At 37.8% G+C, this 9,503-nt stretch overlaps 1 pseudogene across 1 annotated transcript; it reads left to right on the plus strand.

The window, feature by feature from the left end:
- The first annotated feature begins 878 nt into the window (after positions 1-878).
- On the plus strand, positions 879-6,593 carry LOC148443239 (uncharacterized; annotated as a pseudogene). The gene is made up of 7 exons (XR_015875719.1): positions 879-893; positions 1,556-1,738; positions 2,833-2,923; positions 3,782-4,190; positions 4,271-4,390; positions 5,252-5,332; positions 5,920-6,593. The product of XR_015875719.1 is annotated as an uncharacterized LOC148443239 (transcript).
- The last annotated feature ends 2,910 nt before the right edge of the window (positions 6,594-9,503 follow it).

Genomic DNA, 9,503 nt, shown 5'->3' on the forward strand with positions numbered 1-9,503 from the left:
CTTAAAATAAACAAACATACATAAAAGTATCAGCACTCCTTATGCTAATCAGTCAGCAGTGGCTTGCAGCCACAATTTGGGCATGCTCTCCCATCATAGCCCTTGGATCCTGGCACTACAACACTGTGCCCTCATTCAGAGGCGGTCACAAGAAGCGATCGTTCTCTCTGAATGAGGGTGGCCGCTTCTCTTTTTTAGTGTGGCCTCCTGGTCGCTTATCTAAGCTGTGGGTTACCACCTACAGCTTAGCGACCAACCAGTTTGATGGTCACGATGGTCAAGACCATGGCAACCATTGGGGCTTGCAACGATACCCTAAGGTTTGGTCTCGCCAACCGCAAGCCCCAGGTAGCTTCCTGCTCTGGTCGAGCAGGAAGCTCCCCACTGACATCACTGCTAATGTCAGTGTGGCCGCCCACAAAAAGGAAGGCGTTCACTTGGGAACGCCTCTGTTTGTGGAGCTACCCCCCCTGCCCCATCTACAAAATGGGCCAAGCTGTCAATCAACATCGACAGCCGCCCCTTTTGTAGTAAGCTCTGGGGCTTGCGCACATGCAGTGAGGCCGCTGGGTGTGCACAGGGCCTTAACATAGTCCCGGTTGTGAGCGCTCAGCGCTTGCAACCGGGTCTGAATGAGGTCCTGTGTCCCTTCTTCCTGGCTGCTACTCAGCATCAGAGCAATTAGCAAAAGGTGTCTTGGAGTTTTAAACCCTTCCTGTAATGCAGACTTCCTGGTGGACTTCGGTGACCTGGAAATGAAGGAGTTTCATATCTCCACTTTGAGCTGTGCAGCCCAGAAAACCAGAATTCCAAAGTTCTATTGTAGGTGGAGAATGTGACGGTCTTGTTTTCCTTTACCTTGGAGGGATCCCACCAGAATGTTGTCAATTCAGGTGAGAGACAACCCCTCTCTCCCCACAATATATATAGTTCCTTTTCCATTTTCACATTGTACAGCACCATAGTCCCTCTAATGTTGACTATTTGCATTAATTTTTTTTCACATAATCCTGCCTCACATATCCTAATTAGGCCCTTATTCAATTTGACGCTGCGTTTTCACCGATGACAGCGAAATGCCGTTTTTGCCGTCATCATGTGTTACGATAATTTTTTGCTGGGTCCGTTTCCGCGTTATTCAATTTGAAAGAGGCAAAACTCCCACACACGAGTAAAGGGGCCAATGAAGCAAATCTGGAGGAGAACATTACGCCGGGGGTGGAAAATTTTAAGCACTTTGGCGCCTTTTTTCACCTGGGTATATAAGGCTGTGATTGGCTGTTAGTCATCCACCATTTTGATCAGCCTGCAGAGTGGAAAGAGTGCAGTGTCACTGATCAATTTGGCTTGCTGTCAAGGGCACCTTTTGGTGACCAACGTCAGCAAGAGAGGCGGCAGCAGCAGCATCCAGTGTGACCAGCAATCCACAGCATCTACTCTTTAAACTAAGTAATTTATTTGTTTTACTCTGTGCATTTAATGTTTTTTTTTATGTATATTCCATAAGTATATTGTCAATATTTTATATATTAAATTTCTTTTTATTATGTTATAGGTTTGTATTGAAGAAATGCTGATGGAGAAGAGACCACATTCACCCCATTTGCCCCGCTCTTCTGCTGGGTCCCCGGACACCAGTGATGAGTGGCATGCATCACAGGAAGAGGGGTCAAGACAGAGGGAGAGGAGTGTAGTGGGGACAACCACAGGACAGGAGCGTGAAGATCGTCCCACCCAGGTATAGTAATTAAATCACAATACCACACACACAAAAGCATATAGATAATAGGGGGTAAATTTACTAAAGTCAGAGTTTTTAGAAGTGAGTATTAAAACTGTTGTTGCCCATAGCAACCAATCAGCTTCTAGTTATTATCTTGTAGAAGGTGATAGTTAAATGATAAGTAGAACCTGCTTGTTTGCTATGGGCAACACCACTTCTAAAACTCACTTTTAAAAACTGTGATGCAAAATGACCAGACAAAAATAGTCTGCACCCCTGGTAATGGCCCCTAAAAACAATGTGTGTAAAAAAAAAGTTTAAAAAAAAATTTGGACACCCCAAAAAAATATTTTAAATGTTTGGGTAAAATAAAAAGAAAATAGGGAAGACACTTTTAAAATACCTAAATTCTATGCAGAGGGGATCCCATATATGCAGCAGATGTTTTTCTCATTGCGGATAGTAGCGGCAGGTGCATTGTTAAAGAATTGTAAATTATCATTTTAGGGACTTAAATTATGCTTGCAACCATTTACATGTGCTCCAAATTTAATGGGCATATGTATTTATTTATATTTTAAAAAGGCTAAATGCTATTCTTTATCACCTTCTCAAAGCTGCATTTATGCACGTGGCACGTCTATTTAAAAATCCAACTTCCTTTAAGGAAAAAATGGTTGTACCCATAGTGATCCCCCATGTCTGGACATCTTTAGGGGGGTGATAGGATGTTTTCCAGAAAATTATCTTATTTTTAGCCGCTTCCAGTTTTGCAGAGTCCCGTTTTTGCATCCTTTACAATTGAAAATGGGGATTATTGGGCAAGCGCACTATACTTTGCCACCTGAAAAACATGCAAAGGAGGCGAAAGGTCCAACAGGTTAAAAGTCAGAACTTTTCGCCTCTAATTGAATACAGGCCTTACTCCCTGTAGTCCCTAAATTTTGGCTTATATTTTTGTAAATTAGATTAAGTAATCATCTTTATTTTTGCATGCAGTGATATGGTAGCGGTGTAATATGTTATGGCAGCCTATACTCTGTTAAATAAGCGGTAGCAAAAGATTAATTATTGATATAGGCTCTCTTTTAATACCTCTTATTTATCAGAGTATAGGCTGGCACAACATGTTACGCTGCTACCATATCAGTTCATGCAAAACAAAAAAGACGATTAGTTGCTCTAATTTCCAAAAAAAGAGTACAAACATAATGACTACAATGACTAACTAAAATGTGATACTTTTTACAGTGGGAATGAGTCAGGGCTTTTGAGATATTAAATACAGATGTAAATAAATACTGATTACGCTTGGTTTTTTCAAATAGGGACAACAGTGGCTCTTAATAGAAAACAAATATTAATGATGCCTGTGAGTAATCCCTAGTTATGTTTAACACACTCCTATAGGGTACTCTTGGCCTGCATCAACTCACTGCATGCAATAGCCACTGTTGTCCTTGTTATGGACCAAAGTGTAGTCTGACATTTGTATATTTCCCCTTTTAAGTGTCAGCGTTTCTTTTGCCTCACTGTAGTCCCCATATTTTCTTATTTTTTGAAAGTAGTGCAATATTTATTTTTAAATTAAATATACAGTGAAATTATTAGAAGCATAATATGCAGTGCCACCCTATACTCTGAGTCTATTTCCCTCCTTAATCTTTTGCTAACACTTCTTTATCTGAGTATAGAGTGGGACTGAATGTTGCACTGTTAATAAAGCAATGTAAAATAAATTAAAGATGAATAGTTGAACAAATTTAAAAAATGTGAGACAAATAGGGACAACAGCAACTGTAAATACAACCTAACCCATTTAAATTTCAGACTGCCCTAGAATTATATTTAATCATAATTCTTGATGATTTTAGTTTATCAATTTTCTCTATACACCACATAAACACTTGTATTGTAGTGAGAAGTTGGCTGTTTTTTATGCTATATAATTGTTTGTAATTATTGTTTCTTTATTTATGCTTGTAATTAAAAATGTATTTTATTTACAGCACAGCAGGACAGAAGATATACCTTCTTTATAAGATGGGCCAACTGCAGCAAGTGGAAAGTCATCCAAGAAGGCAAGGAAGATCCACTTCATTGAGAACAACACGCTCATCGATGGGGCCTACAAGCATTATGACAAGGTCTTAGGTCATCGTGCTCAAAATACATCGGCCAGGGAGAAGAGGAACATCTGGGATGAGGTTGCATCAAAGGTCACCGCATCCTCTGGAAGACATTGAGATGCCGACGTGTGCAACAAGAGGTACACCGACTGCAAGAGACAAGCCAAGGAAAAGATGAAGAAAGTTAAAGATCACCAAAGGAACTGGAGGAGGACCACCTTTGACCATTCGTTGGCTTCCATGGGAGGAGAAGATACGGGATCACATGAATCCAATTATGGTGGTCGGTGTACCAGGATTACTTGACAGCCGCGATCAAGCAACACATGTCCTAGAGGGTAAGAAATTGTCTGAATTTTTAAAGTCTTGAATCAAATCTTTCAAAAATATATGTAAAAAAATTTTATTGTATTTTTAGACACAATATCTTCAGTGCCACCAACAAAGAGGAGAATGATGGAAGCCCATGCTGAAGAAAGGACATCATCCGGCAGACAGAGGGATTCAATTTCGACATCGGGAAGGGTCCCAATGAAAGGTACTGGTAAAATTATCTTAAGTCTTTATTTTATTTAATGAAATGTTTTTCCAAGTTTTTTTTTAAAAAAATTAAATGTTTTTTTATTTTTTTTCGATTCAACACGAAAAGACCAAAGAAGAAGAAAAGCAAAGAGTCGATGCAAAGAAAGAAGAAAACTGCCATGATCCAGCCTTCAATTCGTCATGAAGATGAGCCAATTCCAGCATCAGTTTGGATTATCCAGGGCCAAGATTGGATGGTAATATATAATATTGTTTAACCTACAGACAGAGCATTTACATTACTGGCCATCCTATATACTGGAACACCTCATTCTACTAAAAAACATCCTCTCATCCCTAGCGTTGTGTTGCATGTGTGTCGTCATCATTTATCCAGATCTCTAATGCAGGTGAAGTGATATGGATAACCTATAGAAGAAGAAATGCTAGTGCAAGTTATAAGTTTATACAATTTGGAATGTTATGTAACGATTCAAATGTTAAGAATGTAATATTATTTATTAAACAGACAGCAGGACTCAGGATCGAGTTGAGGATACACCAGCAATGGTTGTGGAACCTGGAAGACCAAGAGCCAAGGAAGATTGGGCATAGGCACACCGGAAATCAGCTAACAGCAAGGATATATATATATATATATATATATATATATATATTTAACAATAACACATCTATAATTGTTTTACAGAAGGCTGAGAGGTTTGTTAATAAAACATGTTGAGTAAATACTTGATTACCAAGAAGGATGTGTTGTTTTTTTTTAACATCTTATATTACGCAAGAAGGACCTACTTCCAGCACTGGAGGAGAATCGACAATTGGACCTTTCTTCAGGCCTGGCTCCTGTGAGGAGAAGATGACGAAGAAGATGATGAAGAAGATGATGATGAACAAGTGGACATGGCAGAAGACACAACGAGAAGACCAACTCCTGTTGGTAAGTTGTTTTCTTTTTAATATTTGATCCCAAATGTTTCAATATTTTACAAGCTCAAACTTGGGCAAAGTTTAGATTCTGCATGTGTATGACGGGATGTTGTCAGTATTGCAGCGAACATTATGCTGATGGTCTGAATACTGGTGCAGAAATCCCATAAAAAGAGGATCCAAGCACCAGTATCCAGACCTTCTGCATCGTAAAAAAGAAGTATTGGATTGATATGTTTGCTTTGCATAGTCTAGCAGGGTTAGGTATTAGGGGCAGCCTTAAGGTTAGTCACTGTGGAGGGGGTCTTAGGTTCACGGTGCAGGGAGGGGGAGGTTTAGCATATGAACAAGATATGAGGGATTAGGTTGAGACAACAGGGAGGGCTAGTGTACATCGAGGTAAAATAGTAATCTTTACTTTCTGTAGGTGTTGTGATTTTGGCCTTTTGGATGCTGCTGTCTGCAATTTGCGCAGCTACATCCAGACAGCCAGAATTTGTACAATAAAGATGCACACATTGATAAATGTTTGTCATATGATCTTTATACGTAAATTTTGTTATTATTCTTAAAAAATATATTTTGTTTCTTTTCAAGTGGAACAATTTCAAGTTGTCAGACGACTTCAAACAGGACTCCCAGCAGTACAGGTCCAGAGGATTGACGACATCGCCCAGGAAATGGATGATCATCAGAACAGCTTCAGAGACACAGTCAACAGAAGACTGTAGCAAATGGACAGATCCATTGGAAGAGTACTAGAAGTAGTACAAGAAGAACAGAGGCAGAGAAGACTAGGAGACAAGCAAACAAGGGAGACCATGAAAACCTTTGCCAAACAGCTGAAGATCATGACCGTCACTCTCAACAAACTCGTGGAGAACTCCAAATGTGTAGCATAGAGTCAAACTCAGATCGCCACCAGCAACACTCTCATAGCCACATCACTCCAACAGATCTTTAACCAGATGACACTCTTCATGGCAAGTTAGTGAAGTAACAGGAAAAAAAGAAAGAGGATATCATCACACAGACCAATAAGGATAGGATCTATATAGTTAAGACCACTGTTCCTATTCACTAATGCACTAATGTAGTGGTGGTGCTCACTAGAGGCATAAGTAGTGAGAACAAACAAAGAAAGAAAAACTCTGTGATGTGAGCACTCTTGGAAATACATAAACTAATTAAAACATAAACTTTATTAAATAGCCTTCAAATAAAAATGTTTTGGTATTGACAAATATCTGAGGTTTTTAAAAGAAGAAACAAAAGAGACAGAGATAAATTGTGTGAAAACACATATCAAACAAAAAAAGAAGAGCACAAAAACAGTAACGCAGATGCTGAGATAAAGGTATGCACTAGGAGATATAATCACCTTCTGCTAGTCAACATTTAATCATTAAAGTAAAATAATGCTACATAAACATGTGGCAAGATATTGAAAAAAACATAAATTCTATATTAGAAACCTCAATGGTGTCATATATAAAAACAAATTGGTATTATTGAAATAAAACAACACACACTAGATAACCTCAAAGAAGAAGTAACAGAATAGTCAGGAAAATAAGTATGCTGCTGACAACTCTGCTGCGTCCCACCTGACCTTGAGGTCGTCTATGTGAAGACTACAGGGCCGCCTGAATGCAATGATCCTTGGAAACAACAGAGTGAGTGGTACATTGCTCAGAATTGCATTCCTACCCCTGAGCATCTTACTAATGTATAGGATGCCTGAGGGAAGACCAATCTTCTGAGTTAGTATTCAATCCGAGAAATAGAATAGTGATAGACTCATAAATAAATCTTTAAATATATGTATAATATACTGAAAATCAAAAAGTAAAAATGAAAGAAAAAAAACTCAGAGGTAGAAATATAACAATAGTAAGGGAAAAGAACCAATATTTCTAGTTATACCACAGCCCACTTGGTCTATTTGTCATAGATGAGAAGTGTGACATAGAAAGACAGACATCTGATGAGAGAAGTACTAACCTGAGGTTGTATCTAATCAAAAGAGGGATAGAACAGTAAGGACTAAGGTATATACATGTACATTAACTATACACACAGAATTCTAATCAACTGAAACACATGTGACACATATGTGCCAGCCGGTAAAAAAAAAACTTGTTATCAGAATAATCTAAATTATAGATGTTATATTTCGATGAATCTAAACGTACTTCAAAAATATGTACATATAATAGTATATACACATTTGTATTAAATCTCATGTGTGATGGGTTTATGGTTAAAATAAAGTATTTTATAAAGGTGTGTGTGCTGCCTCATGTTTTCCTATATATTGAGTCTGCATATAGTCAATCACAAATATGTAGCTAACTACCTCCAAAATAAAACAAAATAAATGCACCTATTTAGTCACATGTTAGACAAGTATAATCATTCATGGTGTGCCTATTGTCTTATAAATAGATCTACATTCATCTTCCATTGGTATATGGTCATAGGTCACAGAATAGATTTATACATTCATTAAGATAGTGAAAAAATATATATGGTAATGCATATTTATTACACTTCAAACTGCATCCTCCAATTAATATACTGGCATAGGTCACAATTTAATTATAAATTATGTAACCTCATATATGGAGATGTAGTCCTAAATTGTAGATGCATGTGTTTAGACTGCAAAGTCAATTACACACATGCAATCATATAATAGAAAAAACATGCGTAGGAATGCGCCGTGCAAATACTAAATGTGAGAAAGTCACACACCATCATATGGACAACATAGGTGTTGAATCAGGGAAAAAAATGGATACCAACTTGTTGCTGGAGTGTCTCGTGCTGCGCAGCCACGGCACCCGTCCTGGCGATGTGTGTTTCACCCAAGGGCTTGTCCATGGAGGAAAAAGCTGCAGAGGCAAGTTCTCCAATGCTCCGGTTTATGTATGGAAGTGAGCCATTAAATGGACACTGTGTCTATAGTGACAGGGCAGTGAGCCAATCAGAGTCCATACTCTGTTATTATCAATCAAAAGGGAGGTGTGTGTAATCCTCCTATCACCACGCCTTGCAGGGAAATAAGCCTATTAGGCACCCTGCAGGCATTCTGCCAATGTAAATGTTTAGACATCAAATGAAGAGATGGACTAAAGTGTTATGTCAGCCCACTCCATGTGATACACGAACATACACATTTAATACACAAAAGTCCAGCCATTTCCTTCTCTTAGCCACTCCTGGTAAACCAATCATCAGACATCATATCCAAAATGACAGGGCAGATGGCAAATATATGTCCTTACAATACCACAGCCAATCAAAGAGGGGGGTGTGCACAGTCCTGCCATAATCATGTCAGGCAGGAGAAAAAAAATATTAGACAACCTAAAGAGGTTTAGTGAATCGGATATCACATTTATAAGGCACACATTTATTCACCCCATAGTGGAATGGGTTAAAATGATCCCGTGTGGGTCAGAGGAGAGGAGTGAAAACCAAACATTTCTAGTTGCTGTATCTGCTCCTAATCACAGCGCTATAATAGAAGTAATGTGAAGCTGAAGCCCATCAGCCAGTCTGCAAGGAAGTAGTACTGGATGTTATTTAATCACTAAATGGAAGGCAAAAGTCTAGCCCAGAAATAAACATATATAATGTAAATTTATTAGATCCCATACATCATGGAGATACTTATTAAAAGTGTATATAAAATATACATATAAAAAAATTATTAATACATCATGCCTTATTGATATGGTAGTCCTAAGTAAGATACAGTATGTGTCAATGTGAAAAATAAAGCCATTCTAAAATGAAATATAAGTAAAAGAAGTGAAGAGAGGGTGTTGAAATGTAAGATGTAAATATGCTAAAAATAGTGTAAACATTAGTATACTAAATCAGTTAGTCTCTGGTGAATCAATTTAAATGTAAAAATAATGGTATAATATGGTAAACATTAGATAATGCTGACAGTAAAAATTAAAATCAATGTGAAGTGAAAGTGAATGAGGTGATGATCTCTTGTAACTAGTGAAGTGATTGTAATAAATATGTAAATATAAAGAAAATTTGATATTAAATAGGGGTGACAATCAATTAAATATAACTGTGATGTATACTAAATCAGTTAGTCTCTGGTGATTAAATTTAAATGTAAAAATAATGGTATAATATGGTGAGTGCTAATGTGT

Source organism: Taudactylus pleione, unplaced genomic scaffold, assembly GCF_031769625.1.
Source record: "Taudactylus pleione unplaced genomic scaffold, aTauple2 ptg001314l, whole genome shotgun sequence".
Lineage (NCBI taxonomy): Eukaryota > Metazoa > Chordata > Amphibia > Anura > Myobatrachidae > Taudactylus > Taudactylus pleione.